Genomic DNA, 24,206 nt, shown 5'->3' on the forward strand with positions numbered 1-24,206 from the left:
AGTCAGCCTTGTCGACTTGGAATAGCCTACAGTAATCTGAGAAGGAGTTTCCCAGATCAGATTGGCCTGTGGGCGTATCTATGGAGGACTCGCCTGATTGCTAATTGGTGCAGGATGGCCTGGTGGCATCACTCCCTAGGCAAGTGGTCCAGGCTGTATGAAAAAGCTAGCTAAGGATGGCCTGGAGAGTTAGCCAAGAAAGCTGCTTTCTCCCGTGGTTTCTGCTTCAAGCTCCCGCCGGAGTTTCTGCCCTGACTCCCCTCGATTACAGACTGTAACCTGGGAGTGTGCGTCAAATAAATCCTTTCCCACCCAATGTTGCCTTTAGTTACAGTATTTGTCACAGCGACAGAAGGGAAATTGTGATGCCCACCTGCTCCGGAAACTGGCTACGCTGGGGGTAGACACAATGCGCTACGCTGTTGTTCCTGTTCAGCGCTTCTGAGGCACCCAGTGTCCCTGGTGAGTAATCAGCAGTCCCTGCAGTCGCCACTCACCCTCGTGGTGGCCCAGGCTTCTCTCTGATACTTTTGTTTCTCTATTCTTGATATTCAGTGGTTTCACTGAAACATTTTTCAAGGCATGACTGCCCTTTTGATGTCCGTATCGTGCAAAATTCACGTCTACATTTAACCCTAGAAGAGTAACAGTGCCTTTTTTTTTCCAAATATTTCCTACCTCTCCTTCTTGCTTTCAGAAATGTGAATTACAGACAACACGATTTTTCAAGTCTATCTTCTATGTCTCTTGCTGTGTTTTGGATATAAAATGTCACCGATAGCTACAAGTGTTGAAATCTTGGTTCCCAGCTGGCAGCACTATTTGGGGATGTGCTAGACACTAAGAGGCAGTAGGTCCCTGGGTACCAGGTTATTTATGCCTGGTCTCTTTCTCGTCCTTTCTCTGTTCTTCCTGTCTATCATGAAGCAAGTGCTGCCTGTCACGTGTTCCCACCACTATGACACTCTGTGGTATCATGGACCCAGAATCAATGAAACCAAGGAATACAGCCTCCATTAAACCAAGGGATACAGTCGTGCGGTGGTGGCGCACGCCTTTAATCCCAGCACTCGGGAGGCAGAAGCAGGCGGATCTCTGTGAGTTCGAGGCCAGGCTGGACCGACAGCCTCCAAAACAATACAGAGAAGCCCTGTCTCATAAAACCAAAACAAAAAACAAAAACAAGGAATACAGTCTCCATTGAACCATGAACCAAAACGAGCCCTTGCACCTTCCTGTTGTTTGTGTCAAGTGTTTTGTCAATAAATGAGACTGGAATACATTTTATATTTATTTATAATGTATTTATATGAATTTCCTCTTATATTTCATTTTTTCCTTCCCCTCGGGCATGCCAGGTGATGGGTAACTTTTTGGCCTTCCATCCCAACCTCTTCAATTATTCAACTCTGAATTTCATTTAAAGTTTGCTGTTTGCTTTGAAGGCTAAAATTACCATTTCCAACATTTCTAATTGCTTTCCATTCACATCCATCTATGATTGGTGCAGTTACCAACTAAGCTCATGTTTTGAGGTTGTCACTGTATCATACTGAAGGTAGTAGGTTTTTTGTTTTAAAGTGAATTTCGGGTTCACACGTTATTTATAGATTCAAAGCAGAAGTTCTTTGACTTTTATCTGAGAGTTCATGCTGCCGGGGCATGGCCTCCATGAGCTCATCTCACCACTTCTTTATGAATAGAACCCAGTTGTTTCTGGGTAGCATTGTGTCCTGCCAACAGGAGGTGACCGGTCTAAGGCAGTTCTGACTGCCTGTTTCCCTTCACCACGGTTTCAACTTCCCCACCTCCCTGAGCCAAGGAGAGTGGGGAGGGCGTGACCCAGCCAGTATTACAAGATGTAATGGAGATTATGCTTGGCAGCTTCTGGGAGGCAGGGATACAGACACCTGAAGCTCCAGCGACCAACAAACAACTGCCGAGGAGAGGACCCTTGCTGGCACCGCTGAGCCGCTAGACCAAACCTCCTGTGCTCTCGTTCTCAGGGTGGATAAGGAACAGTATACGTGTAGCCAAGGTCACAACCTCTTGCTGCTGAAATCATTCCCAACTGGGAAAAGGGTTCTTCCCCTCCTCAGCCTGGCTCCTGGAAGATCTGCGGTTCAGAGATACGGCCTCACCTTTGGAGGGGTCTTTCTTGTTCCTGACTCTAGGCCAGGACAGAACTTGATCTGTGTCTGAGTCAGGCAGTCACCTCTGCTTCCTCTCACCGCCAGAGAGAAACAACTCTTAGCGGCTGAGACCCCATGTGGTCCACTGGAGTTCTCTCTGCGACTTCTGGTGACGGGCATGGAAGCACATTCCCATCGCTAGGGTTAACTGGCACACACGATGTAGTTGACGGCTGTCCTCTGTTCCACTCGCAGCTGGAAATGTGGGCCCAACCTTCCAGCCCCAGGACTCCAGGCTCAGCCCCACTCTGCCATGGGACTCTCTCCACTCTGGACACAGATTTGCCTCTTTCTTTTAGCATGGCCTGGCAGAGCTAACTTCTGTCCCTTTGTTGTTCCTAATTCCTCCACGTGGAACAAAAAGGAAACTTCTGTTGCTGCTTGTTTGGACTTCTTTTCCAACCCAATCCATGTTTAAATTATTGCATTTCAGCTTCTTACAAATAGGCTTACCCTTGGAAAAGTCTGGAACCACAAAAAAAGAAAAAGGCAACAGAAATGCTATTTCATCACGACAGTCAATGTCTGAAACAGTGCTTCCCAGGCTTTTTAATTCTGCTTCGTGATGTTGTGACACTAATGTAATAGACAGGGTTATGTCTTGCCTTATTATCTAATGTATCTAGATGGTTCTACGGAGGTGTATAATGATATAAATATATCTTATGCATCTACCATAACATCCCTAATTCCCCAATTATGGAGCTGTAAATTTGTATCTACTCTACATAATGTTGCATGATAAATATTTTAAGATTTCCTTAGGAAAAACTCCTAGAAGTAGAATTACTTAGACAATGGATATAAACATTTTAAATACATATACAAACACATATCTATTGCCAAAGCATTCTCTCAACAAATGTTCATCCTCACAAACTCTGAGTATAATAATGTTTTAAGCTTGCCAGTTTGATAGACAAAAAAACCTCAATGCTCATTTAATTTACATTTCTTTGATACTCATAAGTTTGAGCATTTTTCATATGGTAATTAGCCATTTGTCTTTCCTCCCAGTGCATTTTAAATAAGATTGTATTTACTTAGAACTTTGCAGAGACAGTCGTTTCACAAATCAAATTAAGATTCCTTTTTATGCCCAGTAAGTATATAAAGCTTTCTGAACGGTTTGTGTTGATATCTGTTTCATAACGGGCATCTCCTTTGCAAGTTGAAATGGCATCCTCAAGTTGCATCAGGTCCAAGTGCTAATTAGACTCTCTTTAGGTAATTTACATCCACAGATACAGGAGTGTAGAGCTATGTATATAAACATAAGTGACCAAGTTATACATATGTGTATCTACATGCCTGCTTGTGTCCTTGTGAATATATGTATATACATATATCCATACAAACAATCCATATATATATATAATATATTATATGCACACATGCACTTAGCTACACGTATAAGTGATTTTTATCTGGAAACACTGACAGAATTAGATATTTCCATAACCTCTGGTCACATACAAACCTGTCTTGAAAATGATTTTTAAAAATTTCATTGATACAGACTTTAGCTACAATTTGGAATACACTAAAGATAGTGGTCGTGTGGTTGTTTTAATAGTCACAGCTTCAGGGGCTCAGGAGATGACTCGGTGGGTGAACACCAAAGGGATCAATCACAGGCGTTGTTCTTCAGAAGTCATCCACCTTTTCTTTATGAAACAAAGTCTCTCATTGGCTAGACTGCCTGGCCAGTGAGCCCCGGGGATCTGCTTGTCTTTGCCTCCCCAGTTCTGGGATTACAAGCGTGCACTACTGAACCCAGATTTTTCCAGATGGATACTGGAGAGCAAACTCATGTCTAAGAGCAAGTCCTTCATTGACTCTGCTGTCTTCCAGTCTCTAATTTTTTATTCTCTTATTCCTTCCTATAATTGACACACATTAAACTATGTAAACATGCATACAATCAGGCCAAGTTCTTTTTTAAAATATTGAGATAGGTTCTCACTGTGTAGCTCCTGACTAACCTGGAATTCTCTATGTAGCTCAGGCTGGTTTTAAACTCATGGAGCTCTGCCTGTTTCTGCCTCCTGAGTGCTGGGACTACTTATTCTTGTCTGCTCTTGACTCTGTGCAGTTAGAGGATGATGACCGCTGTTTCTCCAGTCAGCCCATCTCCCAGGCGTTGACTATAGAACACTTGCATCTGGCCTTCTGACCTGGGTCTTGCCTCTGAAGAGCCCGGCACACTGGCTTCTTTCTCTTCCACATCTGTGTCTACAAACGCAAGGCCTACTGGACATGTGGAATTGTCTCATTTCTCCCCTGGGCAGTCAACTGTGCAGTCACAGGGGATGTTGCCATCGAGGTGACTCTCGGAATGCTGACACCATCCAAGTAGAAAGAAGACAACTCATAACTTAGAAGCCTGCCATGGTTCTGAGGGTGGCCTTCAGTTGCCCAGCTCTGGACTCCTAGTGTCTCAGAGACTTCAGGCTGAAAGGAAGCACTGTAAAGACCCATAGTCACAGCAAAAGCACTTCCTCAACCCAATCCCTTTAAAAACGGAAAGAAAGGGGAGGGGAACACCACTCCTTTTAATTTCCTCAAGTCCTTGGAGTCCAGGTTCAAGAAAACCTGCTGACTCGGTTGACCTTCTCTCAAGGTGTCCAGGGGGTGGGGAGAGGGGATTGCTGCATTTGAGCCTTGTGTGGGTCCTAATAGTTGAGCTTTTGCCTGGTGCTTCCGATATTTTCTTTCAAACTTGCCATTTTGCTGCTACAGCTGGGCCTGTCAGTTTTCAGTACTAATGGGTTGTGATGGGGTGTCAGGGGAAGTCAGCAATCAATGCCTGGGAAAAAAATGACGGGGGTGCAGGGGTGCCTTCACGGCTGACATGGCCAGGAATGGAAATACAATGGCTTTCTTTTGCAGAAAAACAGTCAAGAAATCCTATGCTGGTTTTTGGTTTTTTTTTAATTAGTATAGATTTTTGTCCTTTGAGCACTGGGCCCTTCCCCTAATTTAGTTTTGGTTATCAAGAGTGTAGACTCCAGTTTTTAAATAACCAATTTACAGTATAGTTAGATGGCAATTCATGTTGTGGCTTGTGGTGATCTCTTGCAGACAGATGAAATGAGATAGGGAATCGTCTGTTGGAACAGAGACGTGGGGGAAATTGTGAAAAGTCGTGGGGGACACCACATGGAGCAGACATTTCTAGAAAAAAATAATTCATTTAGACCCCCAGAGTCGCATGACACGAGATGCCATTACAGTAGCACTCAGCGTGGAGATGCTAATGTGAAAAATATCAATGCCTGCCTGTAGTCTAAATCCAGGACAAGAAAACTTATTGAAAATGTTGCTGCTAATAATTCAGAGACCCCATTGTGTGGTGTCAGAATGTACAGCTGCCTTTGTTCAAGTCGCCTATCAGAGAGTAGACGTGAGGACAGACAGTCTCACCAGTCGAATTCGATGTTACCCGTGTTGGGGAAACGTTTCCTAAATGAAGGTTTGTTGTACCTACTTGTGTGGATTGTATTTCTGCCAGCCACCCCAGCACTATTGAGCAAAATGATTCTGAGCTGACTTTATTCAACACACGGGTTACTGAGCGTTATGTAACTCAGGGATGGCATCCTACCCAACCTGTTTGCTTTGCAAATCCAAATCCGCATGGATCTGGCTCTCTTAAAGCAAGAGTCATTGCTATTCGCCCTTCTGTTTAAAATCTGAAATTTTAGTTACAAAGAAAAATGTGAGTAGAAAGTAAAGTCAAAGTGAAATGGGAAGCTCTGTCAGCCCTCCAACCCCACCCACTGTGCCTTATCCCGTCTCTACGCTATCAACCTTACCCAGACCATTAATACAATTGCAACCTTTTGTTTCATCAGAGTCTTAACAAGCACAGAGTATTTTCATGAGAGTAAAATAACACATTTAATCTTTTCTCAAAAACTGACACCAGAAAGATAAAGCACATGTGTTCTTCCTATCCCTCCCACTCCGGCCCCAAACACAGGGTGTTACATATGCACATGCGTTTATATAAACCAAACACGAGGAAGAAGGATAGTAGAGAGAGGGGGGCAGAACTGAATAGTGAGCCAGCGACTCCAAGAATGGGGTGTCATGTGGGTTCTGGGAACCCAACCTGGTTCCTCTGCAAGAGGAAGAACTACTCTTAACCACTGGTCATCTCTCCAGCCCCTAAACATAATTTTTTATTTCAAAAAAATTGTTAGGACCACTTAAACACATTGTGTCCCTAAAGAGTAAATGAGAAACAAGATAATCTAGACAAGAGGACACCCCAGAAAACAATGCTTGAACTCACGAAGATGAGCTCACACAAAAAGATGAGTTCACATAAAAATATGGCCAACACTATAGGGAAATGAATCATAAGAAACAGTCACCAGGGACAGAGAAAACCATAATCTCAGACAGTGTAAAGCAAATGTATGCACACATGATATGAAAGATGATCCCCAGGTATTTATAACCATATGAGAGGACAGAAGAGTGAGCAGATTGGGAAGAGGAGAAAAAAGGCAGCATTTAAAGAGAAAAGAAAAACTAAATGAGAATGCTATACACAAGGTACACTATCATTTCAATTTTGTAAAACACCGTTTGGGGAATAAGCACTGCTAATTCATGGAACAACGGGAAACAGGGAGACAACATGTTTTACTACAGCCACAACCACTCCCCAGCCAACTGATGGTTTATGAAGCACAACACACCCACCCCACAGACAAACGCAAAACAGCATCCAAGCATCACAGCTCAGGGGGTCTTGTCCCCCCTCCTCTTCTTCGGGGGACCATGCATTCTTCTCTTGGGGTCCTCCTTGTTTCCTAGTTTCTCTGGTGGTGTGGATTGTAAGCTGGTAATCCTTTTCTTACGCCTAGTATCCATATATGAGTGAGTACATGCCATGCTTGTCTTTCTATGATTGTGTTACCTCGCTCAGGATGTTTTCTTCGAGTTCCATCCATTTGCCTGTGAATTTCAAGATTTCATTGTTTCAATGAATAATACCCCATTGTGTAAATGTACCACATTTTCTCCATCCATTCTTCGGTTGAGGGGCATCTAGGTTGCTTCCAGGTTCTGGCTATTACAAATAACGCTGCTATGAACATAGTTGAACATATGTCCTTGTATGAATGAACATTCTTTTGGGTATATGCCTAAGAGTAAAATTGCTGGACCTTGAGGTAGACTGATTCCCATTTTCCTGAGAAACTGCCATACTGATTTCCAAATTGGTCGTACAAGTTGGCACTCCCACCAGCAGTGGAGGAGTGTTCCCTTTTCTCCACATCCTCTCCAGCATAAACTGTCCTTGGTGTTCTGACAAATGAAAGATGGTATGTCAGAGTTGATTTGATTTGCATTTCTCTGATGGCTAAAGATGTTGAGCACTTTCTCAAGTATCTCTCTTGGTATGACCTGAAGGTACACCTAGGAACAAGATGGTCAAGGTCCTTCCCCTTCAGGTATTTGCACTACAGTAGTGTGTTTTCTAGATGATAGACAAAAATATATTGCAATATTGCTAAGTCTCTTGAAGAAAACAGACAATGGTGAGAGAGTAGAGGTCGGTGTTTGGAGAAGCCTCTCTATAGAGGTGGCAGTTAAGCTGAGCAGGTAGGGAGGGAAGAAAGCAATGCTTAAACAACAGGAGAGTCAAGGACAACCTTTCAAAGAAAAAGGGAGCAGAAGTTGTTGCCTTATCATTTGAAGGCAGCCAACATGTACCCTCGACCACAGCATGTTAGATGCCGTGGCAGAGGATCACTGTGAGACTGCAGAATATATGCTTGGTCTCCTTCTGTTTCCTGGTACAATAGCCCAAAAATCCTTGGGCTTGTTCTTTATTCTATGTTGCTAGTGGCCAGCAGCCCCGAGGAGCTACAGAATGGTCACTGGTCACAGGAAAGATCAAAGCATGACTGTTGCAGAATATTTTATTTACACTGTAATGATGTGTCTCTTCCTAAGGCACCGTCTGATTGGTTTAATATAGCTAGGCAGGAGAGGATAGGTGGGACTTCCGGGCAGAAAGGGAGAAACTAAGAGGAGGAACCTAAGGAGAAGGAATCTAGGCATGAGGGCTTGCCAGTGGGACACGGAGAGGAAACAGAGCAGTTGGAAGAAATGTAAGGTCACATGGCAGAGCAGAATGTAGATTAATATAAATGGGTTAATTTAATTTGTAAGAGCTAGTTGAGAACAAGCCTAAGCTAAGGCCAAGCTTTCATAATTAATAATAAGTCTCTGTGTTGTTATTTGTGAGTGGTGGACCAAAGAAAAATCGGACTGCACATGATTAGAAAGTTGGGAGTCCAGCACCACTGGCAGTCTGGGGTGAGGGCGGGTGTTACAAAAGATAAGTTGATAATCATAGCCACTGACTGAGTCACTCATGCCTACAGAACAAAGTCTTTAGAAAACTGCATATAAGGACTGGATTTGAAAAGTCCAGGTCCCCAAGCCTGTGACAGTTTCTAAAAGATCGCAGAGGACACGGAAGCTGTGTCCTCCCCATCCTCATGTAACGTGTCTCTTCATCTTGACTGTTCATCTGTATCAATGGTTCTTAGCTTTCCTAATACCATGACCCTTTAATACAGTTCCTCATGTTGCAGTGACCCCCAATCATAAAATTATTTTCATTAATACTTCATACCCATAACTTTGCTACTATTATGAATCACAACGTAAATGTCTGACATGGGAACCACAGGTTCTAATATCCTTTCAACAGACCAGTGCAGGTGTTTCCCCGAGCTCAGTGGGCTTTCCCAACAAGTCAAGTGAAGTCAAGGAGAGGGTCATGGGGCCTCAGTTCAGGGCTGAAACATAAGTGGCAATGTATTCCTTGGGGTTGCCATCTAAAGTAGGGACAATCCTGTAATATTTGACAATAGTTCAGGGGTGCAGATGTCAGGATTGACTTAGATTAGGATACATGGGGCACAGTGGTGGGTGTGTGCTGTAATCCCAGCACTTAGGACACAGAGGTAGAAAGGTCACCTCTTCAAGTCCAGCCTAACATACAAAGTGCAGCTCTGCCTCAATAAACAGCTGAGCTGGAGAGCTGATCACTTGCTTCCTGTGAGGGAAGATTCCTCTGCTGTCAGGGATACTGTGCTGGGCTGTGTGAGGACCATAGAAGCACTTTGTTCTTCCTATTGAGCAGCAGCAGCCATAAAGTTCAAGTTGTAACTGGGCCTTCAGAAACAGTCTGCTCAGGGGAAGGAAAGGTGTCAGGCCTGAGCCTCAGTCAGAGCTACTCCGCCATAGGCAGTCACAGCAGAAGGCCAGGCATAACTTCAGAGTGAGTAAAGAAAAAAAAAACCAAAAAGGATCCCTCAAGCTCCCATCCATTTGCTAAAGCAAAAATGGTAGCTTCTTCTCAAAGGGGCTAGCAATAAGTATAGCCAGCAATAGAGCTGTCCTTCCTTATCAGTGGAGGATATACTTCAAGTCTCCCAAAGGATGCCTGAAACCTTGGTAGCACCCAATCTAATATGTACTACATTTTTGCTATACACATATGAAGGTTTAATCTGTGATGTAAATAGTAGGAGAGTAACAAAAATAAAATAGAAGAAGGAAAATACCCTGTGATCAAAGATAGATAGATGGATATAGATAGATATATATTACACAGATAGAGATAGATTATGGATTGACAGATGATAGATGGATAAATAGACAATAGGTAGATACATCTAGAGATATGAAGATAGATACAAGTGGTTGTCCTAGTTAGCTTCAGCTGTTATCTGAGAGACTCTCAGTTGTAGGATTGCCCAGATCAGACTGTCCTGAGGCCCTGTCATAGAGAAACTGCTTGATTGGTGACCGATGATTGACATGGGAGGGCTCAGCCCACTGTGAGCGTCACTGTCCTTAGGCGAGTGAGCCTATGCTGTATAAGGAAACTAGCTAGAGAGCTGGTGCAGTGATTAAGAGCACACACTGCTCTTGAAGAGGACCTAAGTGTGATGCACCCCCAGCACCCACCTCTGGCAGCTCACTGCTGCCTGTAACTCCAACTCCAGGATATCTGATGCCTCTTGGCCTCACTGGGCACATGCAATCACATGCACACAGAGCAGCATGCAAACACAGAAGTTTAAAATAACAAAAGTAAACTAGGAAGGAAAGGACGGAGGGAGGCTGGGAGGCGGCAGAAGGAAGTTAGTTGCGTGATCCAGAGAGCAAGAATGGTTTCTGCTTGAACTCCTTCCCTGACTTCCCTCCGTGATGGACTGTGAGCCGGAAATGTAGGGCACCAGGGTATCACAGTAACAAAAGCAAACACTGAGCAGTGACCTGTCTTGCTGGACCCTATCCACTCTTGTTCTTGTGATGATGTGAGATGATACAATGTCTACATGATAAAATACAAGCTGGATGATAGACATTGTGATGTGTCAGCTCACTACTGACCTCAGGGTAGAAGAAGGGATGTTCCAGATGCCCCTTCTCCCTCCAGCCATGACAGTGTTGATGGTGGGATGTCAGAAGCAAATGATTTGAATGCTCAGGTATGCTCTATAGATGAAGTTATTTCCAGAACCCCTTTAGAAGCAGAGAGGCTGTGGTCCTTTGGTGATCACACACATGACATCACTGCAGTCCACCTGAGCATCTTATCCCAGAAAGTTTGTTTTCCAGTGTGACCCAAAGAACTTTAGAAAATTCTGGTAATGTCTATATTGTTGATCGGCTTCCTTTTTTTTTTTTTCTTCATCTTCCCTTTTCCCTTTAGATAATTCAACTGATTCTTCTAAGTCATCTATTAGCCATTCCCAATGACCTTGATTATGTTCAACAACTACATCAAGCATGTTGTCAACTCCTCCTCTGCCCACTTGTCCTGATGCATGAATGACTTTCCCAAACTCCCCCCATTATTCCCTAGGAGTCCTTTAAATTAACTTTGCAACTTCCCACACTGATCGTCATCCCATGGTGCTCTTCTTCCAGCAGGCATTCACGGCTTCTGTTTGCAGTTCATCTCCTCTGGCTCTGACAAACAGTGGGCAGTCATGAGTGGTCCCCAGCACTGCATCATATCCAGACTACATTCCGTTACTGATGGAATAAGATCAAACACAAAGTGGGGGTTTATGGTCTTGACACGCTGAGCCTGTCCCAGTCAAGGGACCAAAGCATTAAGGTTGTATTTGGAGGCAAAAATTCAATTTCCACCCTTTCATAACCAACAGATTTGGAATATCACGTGCACTGTCCAGTATTAACAATACTTTAAACCCTATCTCTCTTGCTTTTAAATATTATTTTACTTCTGAGATGTATCTCAGGCAGCGGAATGGTCCATAACAATATGGCTGCCACTACACTTTTGCTCATGTTACCAGACCAGAACATGGGCAGATATTTTGAGTTTTGTTTTTTGAGACCACATAATTTTTTCACCCTGTGCTGTCATATCCTACTGCACTGAAAGAGTTCATCTGTCTTCCCATGTTCTATGCATCTAGTAAAAATGGACGTTCCATTGACTGTCTTCTTCTAGGAGAGATTACTTTCATCCCAGTTGAAGCCTTGCTGTGGGGGGTTGCCTTACACCAGTTGCAACAACAGCTTCTGCATCAGCCAGTGAGCATCTCTAGTAATTTCTGTATTTTTCAGTTCAAAACTGTTCTGGAATGCATGTGACTAATGTGGAGTGAAAAGGGCCAAGGGAAAGCACCCTGACCCTGACCTGAGGATAGGGATTGAAATCCCACCAATCCCTGAGGTCCCTGAGCACAAAACCTCACCGATCCCTGATCCCTCTGAACACTAAATCCCACCAATCCCTGAGCACAAAGATCCACCAACCCTAAGGCACCCTGGCAAGATACACAAAATCCTACATTAGCTCTGTACCCTGTTCAGTTTGCTGCTGTTTCTCACTGGAGGCAGCTACCCTCCTGAATACTTCCTTCCTAATAAATCTCTTGAGTGAGGTTTGTTGTGCAGTGTGATATTTTTGCCACAGTGAAAGCCAGCTGTAACAACTTTTGTGGAACAGGAGCAGAACAGTAATACTTTGGCTGGGGAAACCTTCCTGTAACAGAGAAGAGTTTTTGCTCTCCAGGGGACCTAAGGAGAGCTGTAACACTTTCACTGGGGAATCCTTCCCTTAAGTGGAACAGAGCTGTAACACTTCGCTGGACCTGAGCAGAGCTGTAACAACTTCTCTTGGGAAACCTTCCCCTTCTGGAACAGTTGTTACATTAGGGAAACCTTTCCCTGGAGCAGGGTTGTAAGCCACTACACTTATTGTGACCTTTTGGTATTCCTTGGCTCCCGATTCTCAGGATACCTTTCCATCTGAGCTGCCGTGCTTACAACTATGCCTTGCTTGCAGTGAGAGGCTTCACAGCACTCACTTCTGGGGATTCTGTAGTAACAGATCCACCCATCCACACTGAGACCCAACTGGAACCAAGAGAGAGCAAGCCTGTCCTGGACCCAAGACCAAATACCACAGGCTCACGTATGTACCTGTGACCACGCCCTAATGGGCATGGTCAGTGCCACAAATGAGATTGGGTGGATCTCTCACTACAGGATTCCATGCTGAGGTCTTCACTCGATCTCAAGGATGTCAGGATCCCTATCAATCAGGGCACATTTTCTGTTCACATCTTCTACCCACAAGTGGAATGCCTTTTCCAACTTAATGAAACATAAATGCTATGCTGGAAACTTTTGAAGTTTGAGATGCAGCAGCAAAGTCACACTTCTACTGATAGAACAACACTTCTTGCTGTGGATCCCTTTTTCACTTATAGAAAACTCTTAGGAATTCACTCTGGTGTGTTTGAGGTCCCAGCATTACAAGTCTAATGCTTAGGAACCATTGCTATATAAAATGGCAATTATTTGTACCCAGACACTGTGATCTGGACTTAACAATGGCTCTGAAGTTCAAATGGACATTCAAAGGGGGCAAAAATATCTGAGAAGCAGCCTCTCCAAATATTCAAGTCTGAATCTGTAATGTATTGGTGAATAGCAAGTCAATCCTAAACTGTAGGATCATGAATATTATTTCACACAGCTGGGTTGGATCAGAAACTTGGCTCTAGCTTTCCTGGGTGATTCTGGCTCAGGGTCTCAAGTGAGGCCACAGCTGGAGACACATCTGTGCAATGAAAAAGCCAATCTCAAGATGGCTCACTCAGCAGGCTGGTAAGTTGATGCTGGAGGAAGATGTCTGAGTTCCTTATTGTGAGGGCCTCCAATCAGGCTGCTTGTGTGTCTCCTCACAGCACAGCACCTGGCTTCTCTAAACAGAGTAAGCCAACAAAACAAGGTGAAAGTGGCCAGGACATAGCCTCAGAATCCATACACCATCACCTCCACTGTATTCTTTTGGCCCCATGAACCAACCCTGATGGATTAAAAGGAGGGCACTAAAAAAGGCTTGAATCTGAGGAGACAAGTATCACTGTGAGCAACGTTAGGCATTGCCCTTAAAGAGGCATACTCTTCTATAAGCAAAGGACACTCACTCTCTTTCAAGCGTCCCAAAGTCACTTCTCATCACATCCATCTACTCAAGATCTAGAATCTGGCTATGTACAGGATGTTCAGGTGCAAAGAGGCTCCTCAAGGGCCAACAAACTATTCCAAAGACATCCGTAACTTTGAGAAATTTTAGTGCAATAAAATTGTATTATATGGATCTACATATATAATATAGACAGACGACAGACAAGATCAAGTGTGTTCAACATGCTGACCATAGGTGAAAAAGACAGAAAAATATGAATAGATAGATGATGATTATGATGAAGATAGATGGATAGATAGATAGATAGATAGATAGATAGATGAGAAAGACAGGTGCATAGGTGACATATATTATGTATATGTGTATGTCTATGTTAAGGAACTAGCTCACATGATTTATAGACTGAGAAGTCCCATGATCTGCTCTCTCAAGGACAGTGTAATTCAATCCATGTCCAAATGTTTGAGAACCAGGAGCACTGATCCAATCCGAGGCAGGAGAAGACCAAGTTCCAACCCAAGCGGTCAGGCATGAATAACAGACTCCTGGCCCCTTCTATTCAGGTCTTTGGTATATTGTTAAGGCCCATGTCACAATGAATATGGAAATCCACCTTACTCAGTGCAAGGATTCAAATGTTAATGCTATCCAGAAACATACCACATATTCCCAGAATACTCCAACCATCTCGACCCATAAAATTAGCCCCCACAACCACTGAAATAAGACAAGATAAATTAATGTGTCAGGTATTATTTCACATTTATGTCTTACTGCATTTCTAGTTCATGTAAGTTTCCTGATATACATAACAAAGTCCTTATTGGCTCATTAACATATTGAACACAGAAAGCATGCACGCACATGTGTGGCATGCTCGTGGTATTCTTCCTAATGGAGACACAGAATCTAAAGAAATATGGCCACAGCTAATGTGAAGAGCCAGTGAGACAGAAGACAGTGACTGTTCACTTGCTCCTGTTTTCCGGGACAACTCATCAAGACATCTATCTGGAAGTAATAAGTGATGCCAAAAACGGATATCAGCCTTTGGGAAGTGGCAGCTAATGGTGTGGCTTTTGAGGGGGAGCAAATGTAGAAATCACATCAGGGTAGACGAGGCGGTAGTGTGGCAGGCGTTTTGGCTGCTCTTCAGGATGAACAGAATGTTTAGAATCAAGGACACATCTTACTTTAAAGAGCTGGGAAATGCAAGGCCCCCTTTAAGCAACTTAAGCAACAAATCTCTAAGAAAAGAAAGAAGAGTTCAGGAGGGATTTTTTTGCACTTTCTTGTAAAATAAAAGTGTTTTATTTTTTAGAATGGGAAAGATGTAGATATTTAGTGGAAAGAAGGAAGAAAAAAGGAAGGAAAGGGGGAGGAGGAAGAGAAAATGGAGGAAGGAAAGAGGGAAATTATCAATGTCTGGCATCATTAGCTGCCAGTTACTTAGCCAAAATATTGCTCCACCCTCTACTTTTCACTGTTCTGTCTCATTGAAATTTTCCCTTACAGAACCCCAGATCAAGATGTCAAGTTCAATCCTACCAACATCCTTGGCCAGTCTGGTCTCAGACACTAAAGAATGCCATTCCTAGAGTCTGACTGTGCCTAGTTATTACTGTGGGATACGGCACAAAAGTCCCAACTACATCATCATCCCATCTTGAGTTATCCTTCCCCAGCCTGCATATTTACACACAGCTACAGCTAATAATGCACATATTTGGAAAGTACATTGAGCAGTCAGTGCAAGCTACCTGTTATCACAGAACTATCTGCATTATTGAAAAGTAGCTTAGTTAAGTCATCATTACTGAGAATCAGAGTCCAGGCTGCTGATGTAATTTGAATATCCCCACAGTCTATGAAACTTAATGCCTAAGTTCTTGTGTTGGTGGTGTTTAGAGGTGGGATCTACAGAAGGTCATTAGTGTTAAAAGAGGACAGGAAGGTGGAGACTCCATGCTTGATTAAGAAAGAGGGGGGGAGCCTAGGGAGATGACTCAGCCCATAAAGTACTTACTATGCAAAGTAGGACCTGAATTTAATCTCTAGCACCCATGTGAAAAGCTGGATATGGCTGAATGCATTGGCTAGGGAGTGAAGACAGGATCACTGGGGCTTGCTAGCCAGCCAGTCTAGCCAATCAGTGAGCTCTAGGTTCAGATAGAGACTTTGTTTCAAAAAAAAAGTACAGGGAGACATGACTGGGGACTTCAATCTCTTGCCTCTAACAGGTATGCATACACACATGTGTAAGGCATACCCCTACACACAACATGTACACAAAAAAGAATAGAAATTTGCCATTTGATGCTCTTTGCCATGTTTTGGCATAGTGACAAGGTCCTCACCAGATGCCAGCACCTTTATTTAGGCTTCCCGGCCTCCAAAAACCATGAGAAATGTTCTTTATAAGTTAATATATGACATTCTGCTATAGCAACAGAAAACAGACTAACAGCTATAAACAATTGCTGTCATGTCCTGAGGCCTTGTTTGTAGCTAAATACTCTGTAAATTGCTTCTCATCCTCCTAAGCGGTTTCTAATGTACAGTTTATGTACTATTCACATTCTGTGGAAGAGGAAACCAAGGCTGAAGTTACTTTCCACGAGCCAAGCAGGTAGCAGAGGCTTGACTTCAGAGACTACAACTGACCTTTTGAATATAATTCCAGTAGCTCTAAGACTAGATGTCTTTAAGAATCATGGGAAATCATGCTAACAGCACAACCCTGTGCTTCATCTCCAAATCCTGACTGAGCAAGCCTGAGCATATCCTGGGAATTGCTTTTTTTTTTTTCATGGAACATCCCTGCTAATGCTAACTTGGGCACTTAGTAGTTTTCTGAGACACACATTACATTGCTGATCTTCGACAGGCACCATGGCACACACCCATAATTCCAGCATTCCAGAGGCAGAGGCAAGAAAAGCACCTCAAGTCTGAGAACAGCCAGACCTACGTGGTGAGTTCTAATCCAGAAATCCATAGCAAGACTCTAAGCTCCCCTCCAGACACACACCAAAAAAAGATATCTCTTGAATTTTAATACTGCTTGCCTATATAAACAAAGGGATGAAACTCTATCATATAGATTATGAATTGGAGGAAATACATGAGTGCCACATTCAAACCACAAACTAAAACCTTAGACATTTTTTTGCTTGTTTTAGAAAATTATTTTTCAGTTTACAAAAAGGTTCTTTGTAGTGAGGTCTCTTGTAGCAGAAACTTCCAGAATGCAATGTAGCCTTCCAACTGAAGAACATTTGGCCACTAACATGGATGATGATGATGATGATGGTGATGATGATGACGACGACGACAACAACAACGAGGATGACAATGACAGAATTCCCAGTGTCCAAGGCAGGGTATATGGCTCAGCTGGTAAAGTGCTTGCCTATTTAGCATACACAAAGTCCTGGGTTGTATCCTCAGCATTAACCAGGAATGCTGGTACCCAACCATAATCCCTGCATTCAAGAGGTAGAGATGAGAGGATCAGAAGTTCAAAGTCATCCTTAGCTGCATAGTAATTCTGAAACCCAGCCCAGGTTACAGGAGACTCTGTTTGAAAAACAGAAATAATTAATCTAGAAAAAAACTTAAACTTTAATGAATACAGATTTAACCATTTTAATTTTGTCTTCCATTTTCTTGGACATCTGGTGGTGGTTCTGCTTAATTGCTCTTGAAGGAAAGTTGATGACCAAGAAAATAAACACACACTAAGCAATTATTGAAGAAAACAAAATCTATTGGGTCACATTTGACCCCAGATAGCTTCTGAGGTGCCTGTGCTTGTAATTTCACACCACAAATGTGGCAGCATCCTATGTTCTGCTGCTGGTGTTCTCCCCAGCTGACATGAAATGCCTGGATGTCTCTTTCTTCTGTGCTTGCATTAAAAAGAACATCAAGACTTCCTCCAGGTACGCTGCCATCTGAGCAAGTGTGTGAACAGCTGGCCTGGATCCCTTCAAATGTGATTTTATTTATACCACTTCAATGATATGCTTTTCAGGAACACATTTATTATGTAAGCTAGTATGTGTCCTTTTATTGTTAAGCTGAAATCTTTGTTCTTGTAGTTATTTGCCTGCTGCAAAGCAATAGTGACACAGCTCAGGAGCGCCACATCCCTCAGAGACACGGACCAGAAGCAATCCAGGAGAACTCATGCCCTGGGCTCCTGTATGTCATCACCCCTAGTCTGTAGAGGGCCAAGGAACATCTCTCAACAAAGAAAGAGGAAATTAGTGAGAGGACCCAGGGGGTATGCTGGGAACACAGAGCTGGGTGTGAGCTATTGGCAGAGAGCGTGGAGTGTAAAGAGACTCTGGGGATGACTAAATCTCCATTCTAGTTGGTGGTTAAGACACTGAGCTCTGCTCCTGAAGCAGTTGGTTTAGGCACCAATCGTGCATTAAGCTAAACAGGCCATTCAAGGAAATGGTTGAGAAAATGAGGAATGGACCCTGGTGTGAAAGATGGGAGGTAGAAACATCCAAGATTTCAGGGGTAGGGCAAGCTAAACAGTGCTCAGTGAAGCCCAGAGATCAGCTGTGTGCCCCCAATGAGGGAAATGCCTCTCCTCCAAAGCCCAGTCCACCAGCTCATCTTCAGGACCACCAACCTCTCCATCCACAGGACCACCATCCTTCATTCTCAGGACCACCAACCTCTTCATCTTCAAAACCACCAACCTCTCCATCCACAGGACCACCGACATCTCCATCCTCAGGACCACCAACTTTCATCCTTAAGATAATTTCCACACATGGACAGAGACAGCTTGTCCCCTGGGACCACAGTGCTCAGTCCATCACTCTGTCTCCTCCCTCACTAGACCCTCTGTGCTCTTCAAAACTTTCTCTCCCCTCTCTGATTGGCTAATTGAAAAATCTGTGATCTTTTTTCTTCCAGTGCGAACTCACCCAAAAGGACCCTGCAGAGTGTAGGTGGCTTTTAGACGCCTGGATAGGTGCCCCCATGCATTCCCAGGGGTGTTTTGCCCACCAACAAACCTGCACCCCAAGCATGTGAGAACAGGGAAATGTGGGAATACAAAGGTGCATTTGTCAAGTCCACTTTCAGTAAGGAGGAGGAGGAAATTTTAGTGAGGAGCACCGGCTGGAACTGCCAGACCACAATGGAAATGCATTCCTGCAAGGATCCAGAGGGAAGATGTCTAGAGGAGCTGCCTACTGCCAGGCTTCTAGAGACCGTCGCTAGACCCTGATCAGCCAGGAAGAAACCACCAGGTAATAAGAAAACTATCAAACAATTACAGAACATGTCATTATCACATCATCACCGTGGTGATTATTACTAATGTCTTTCTTCACTTAACAAGCACAACCATGGGCAAGTGTATAGTACCAGCTACTCAGTAGACCAAAGCAAGAGGGCTGTCCATCAGTTCAGCATCAGCCTGGGCAGCACCGTGAGACCCATCTCAGAAGAAGACACAATCACAACAGCTAACAAACGTTGACCGTGGTGTGCTCAGCTAAGCACTTGGTGTTAGTTCTTGTTCCTTGCACTTCAGACCAGTGAAGTCAATGCTGCTGTCTCTCATTCCCAGACACAAAAGTTGAGGCTGAGAAAAGTACACTGGCTCACACTGATTCGAGATACAAATGCCCTAGATCCATGGTGCATAGCCAAAAGTCATGGGAGAACCCCAATTTTACAGCACAGTGTAACTGGTAAATACAGAAATACTGGAAGGGGCACAGTCCAGTGGGAAAGTGCTTGCCTAGAAAGTACTGGGCCTTTGGTTCACCTCCCAAAACCATGGGTTTTCAGGGCCAGTGAGATGGCTCTGGGTAAAAGCTTCCCAGGAGACAGGGTAGCCATCTCACTGGCCCTGAAAACCCATGGTTTTCCCCCCAGAACCCAGGCAAAGGTGGAAGGAGAGAACCAACTCATGCCCACATACACACACTCGCACACTTACATGCTCGCTCACTCTGTTACACACACACACACACACACACAAAGTCTTCAAATCACTGAGGCAAAGTTACATCATGCTTGGGGAAGAACTTCAAGCATTAAAAACTATTTTAAGAAGATTATTATCAGGGCAGGGGAAGTGGATCAGAGAGTAAAAGCACTGGCTGCTCTTCTAGAGGACCTGGGTTCAATTCCCAGCACCCACATGGCAGCTTACAACCATCTGCAACTTCACTCCCATGGATCTGATGCCCTCTTCTGTCCTCTGTGAACACTGGACACACATGGTGCACAGATGCATGCAGGCAAAACACCCATATGCATAAAGCAATGAGTGTCTAAGGAAGAGTACTATTCAGTCCACAAAAAAAAAACAAATGTAACATGAAATTTCAGTACTGAGAAAATTAGAACTCAGCTGGCTGAAAAGCAGCTGTGTGGCTTGTTCCTGGATGAACAAAGCCACCAGGCAAGTGACTGAGGGTCACATGAAGAATCGGGTATCAGTCAGGAGGCAATGGTCAGCCAGGTTAATGCAGAGGAGGAAAACTGGAAGATCATTTGAGACCTCATCTGCCCACGAAAGGGCTTCAGAGAGAGCTAGGTTATGGGGGGGGGGGGTTCCACTCCCTTCTGAACAACCTCACCAGTCATTCAAGAGTGTAGTAAGGGGACAGGCTGGAGTGTGTGCCAAGGTGATCTATTTCTATGCTGTCCCAAACATTTGGCTCTTCCCCAGTTTTGAAACCTCCGACTCTGGGCTCCACTTAACACAGACACAGCTAGCATGGGGAACTATGTCATGCCACAGCCTTGGGTAACAGGAAAAGCAACCTGATTCTCTTTGTCTGCTGTATTTATGCCGTGCCTCAGAAAACCAATAAGTGTGTGACCTTGTTCTATACACACATCTCCTCTCAGGCAGGGACTCAGCACTGGTAGGGAGGGCAGGGTGAATTTTCATTTTCAGAAACATGTAAGGTTCTCTTTTCCCAGCTCTGTTTGGTTGGTTAGTTTGGTTTAGTTTAAGTATTTTCAACATACACTTGTAAAGGCAAACCTCTTTCTTTGCACGACGATTTTAGCAAAGACATGCAATGACTCTTCCTCCCGGCTTGGTTTCACCTAGTCATTGACAGCCTGCAACCGAGGCTCAGGCCAATTCCAACTCTTATCAGTGCCGCTGGAGGCACCGTATTTCTAGCTGTGTTCCTTTCTGACCCCTTGACTATCCTAGACATGTGGATATATGGATGGACAGAAAGACAAATAATGAGATCCCACAGGTCAATAACTTCTCTCAACCCAGCACTATAATTAAGAAATCCCTGCTTTGGTTTCCCTGCCCCTACATAACTCTTGTTTGGGGCTGAACAATGTTGAGACCGATTTATATCACAGCTCACCGTGAAGACGGCTTTGGACTTACACAAGTATAGCCACAAATGTTGTTTAATTTGCACATGTACTAATACGTGCTAAGATTAACGTGAAGGCCCCTATGTGGAGACAGGACAGCGCGCATGCCTTACTCTGGATTCTGCTCTTATCAGACACCTGCTGTGTGCCTGGCAACCGTTCTGGGGCCAGAGTTTCCAGACAGAAAAAAAATAATAATAAATGGTTAAACTGCTAGAACACTGTGCTGTGTTTTCAGACTGGAAACCATCGGTTCCTCCCTCCACCCATGAATCAGTCAACAACAAAAAGAAACTAGTCTGAATTTTTCCCCTTTATTTCCAAGTAGCTTGGGAAGAACCAGGCATATAGCCAACAAGAAGAGGTTCGGCTGAGGAAAACCACCACTCTGCTTGCCTTTGAAGGGAAAAATAAAGAGCAAAGCGCATGGCGCACAGAGGCCTGAAGACCGTGCATAGGCAAGGGTGTTGTTATGCATGACTGCCATGGGCAAAACAGCAGATCTCATCAAAGGCGCACCACACATGGACGCCTGGCCTCTGGGAGAAGGAACTCGCACGGACTGGTTTTTCAACAGAGAAAGTAGACAGCCTTACTTTGCATAAGCTATCTCTCACAGCCTCCCATGCTCTGCTAGGGGGGAAATGAAGAGAACTCATCACTAAGACAAACCACTAAACCCGGACTATGTCCAAACTAATCACGTGTCCCTCGTGTGCCACCCAGGTGAGCTGGGGTAGGATTCCCGTGTGGACCCACGCCTACAGGCAGCCAGGAACTGGGCCTGGCTTGGCAGCCAGGCTTCTGGAGGCATCATCTTCTGGGCCCCTCTCCCCTCTGGTTTCTCCGCCCCTTTTGTTTGCCTGTCAGAGAGACTGATTCTGCTTTGAGCATCCTCCTGCCTATGCAAGAGACCAGGGAGTGCGGCCACTGTCCCTCTCTGTGGCCAACATGTCCTCCAAGCTCACTGGTCTCACAGGGGTTACCTGCCCAAGTTCCTGTAGTCATTCCTCCCCACCCACCCCCACCCCCACCCCCACCCTGCCTCCCAAGGATGCCAGATGTCGTATTTTTGGAAGTCTGCACATAGAACATGCCTGAGCAGGCAGGAGTGGGCAAGGGATCTGGGAGAGGAAGCAAGGCCTGGCTTCCAGAAGCCTGGGAGGAGGAGAGGGCTCTCCTGGGGGGAAGTTTCTGCACCATGTGCTTAGTAATGAAAGGGCAGAGCTAACCAAGGAGGCTGAGAGGGACAAATCACATCACAATGCCCAAGCAGAGCTCTGTATTAGAGACAAGATACCAGCTCTGTTGGGAACACTTTCTAGACCCCAGATGGGTATGACGTAAACCTGCCCCATACCCAGCTGTTGCCCCAGCCCCTGTGCACCTCTCCACCTGCAGGTGATCTCCAGGCACTTGGCACTGGCCAAGGACCATGCTGTGCTTATGAGGATTATCCCACTCACTTCTCAGGGCACCATTCTGTCATCTGTACCATTGTCACCCCATCGCTGGAGTCTGGAGTCAGAGCTTGCCCATGTCGGCCAGACCAGCACACACCAGAGATTTCGGGTGCAGCCAAAGGTCTGACTCTAGCATCTTCACCCCAGGCCATGAGGCTCACACCATGCTTTCCGAACCAACCAGGAAAACTGAATACATTTCTAAACTCAAATGTGAAAGCCAACTAGATTGAACCCTATCAACCCTGCCAAGATGATAGAGCAAAGGGTATCCCTGATTGTCTATTCAGCCTTATTTAGCAGATGCCAAAGTGAAAGGAATACAGAAATGAGGTTCATAAGTTAGTGAGATCCCTATTAGAAAAGAACACTCTTTTAGTTGTGCTAAGCCCGAGCGTCCCAGGATGAGGCTGTGGGGCCAGCCCACGATGGAGGACGAGCGCTCACACACACGGAGCCTCCTGCTCTCCGGAGAGAGCTCTCAGGCTTCTCCCATGGCTTGCTGGTCTTCCTCTCACGGCTCCAGCTTCTCCCTCTGGTCGGAATCCAGCTTCTCCGCCCAGATTTGCACTTGCTTCCTGTCTGTGTCGCTGAGATAGACGCTCTTGCATGGATTCTTTCTGTCTACTTCTTTCCTGTTCACATTCGCCTCCCTCTCCCCCTCCCCCTCTCCCCTCCTGTTTGATAAAGGACTAGCGTTCTTCCCTTCCCATCACCAGCCCCTCCTGCCCTCCGTCTGTGACTGCCCTATGCTCTGCAGGCTGGCCCCCTGCTTGGAAACCTGTGCTACCCTCTCGTCTTGATGAACACAATAAATAAATAGCAAGAAATCTAAAACTGTGGCAGGAGAGAAGGTGGAGAGAGAAGAATTAATGTTGGCATAGGACAGAAGCCAGTTGGCAGAAACACTGGAAAGCCCTGCCGCCAAGGCTAACCTTAATTGAGCATGCGCAGAAAAGTGCACACTTTGAAAATGACCCCAAAGCCTGTGGTACTGTGATAGAAAAGTCTGAATCCTTTGCACAGTCTTTGCCACTGAGAGTCTAACCTTCTTTCCCAGCTGGCTGGTCTTGCCCCTAAAGGCTTTTTATTAATAATTGTCTGTTTCTACCACTATCCACAGGCTACTGTTCCAATTCCTTATTGAGGGCCACAAGAACCTGCAAATGCCAGACCCCAGTATATGCTTAGAATGCAGCACTCCTCCTGCTGATGCCACTCCCTGCTGTGAAGTTTACAAAACTCCCTGACTCACCGGAGTGGTCCCACAGTGTCACTCACCTAGATTCCCAGGCATTTCCCCCTTGGTGTTGACTTCAGGTCTACAAGGCACTGAAATCAATCCCACTGTGCAGTTTGAAGGATACCGCTCCCTAATCTGCACCCTGACGACCCAACTCATCAGACACCAGCTCAGCCTGTGCCCACCAACCATACTCTCTTGAGCACTGCAGGCATCTGCCACAGAAACTTCTATCTGGCAGGAATTCTACATAGTGACACCAGAGCTAATAACTCCAGGTCTGAAGATGTCTTGACCTAAATGGCTCTGGCCTCAGGGCTGGCCATGAGATAACTGGCGGGCCATTTGCAAGGCAGAAGTGAAGACTCAGGCTGACCCTCTAAGGGATAGCCCCT

The 24,206-nt window shown here is 44.8% G+C and overlaps 1 long non-coding RNA gene across 6 annotated transcripts in view; it reads right to left on the bottom strand.

The window, feature by feature from the left end:
* Window positions 1-24,206, bottom strand: part of LOC110340103 — a 127,891-nt gene that overhangs the window by 77,593 nt on the left and 26,092 nt on the right. The window contains exon 4 of one of the 6 annotated variants that reach the window (XR_005869495.1): window positions 1,228-2,657. The exons of 2 other annotated variants lie outside the window; for them this stretch is intronic. This is a non-coding gene — a long non-coding RNA (uncharacterized LOC110340103). Of the gene's footprint in view, window positions 1-1,227; window positions 2,658-7,491; window positions 11,277-14,414; window positions 17,293-24,206 lie in introns of those variants that run through there. 3 more of the 6 variants (XR_005869500.1, XR_005869497.1, XR_005869494.1) reach the window with 3 other exon arrangements.

This window comes from Mesocricetus auratus, unplaced genomic scaffold (assembly GCF_017639785.1).
Source record: "Mesocricetus auratus isolate SY011 unplaced genomic scaffold, BCM_Maur_2.0 Super-Scaffold_100018, whole genome shotgun sequence".
Classification (NCBI taxonomy): domain Eukaryota; kingdom Metazoa; phylum Chordata; class Mammalia; order Rodentia; family Cricetidae; genus Mesocricetus; species Mesocricetus auratus.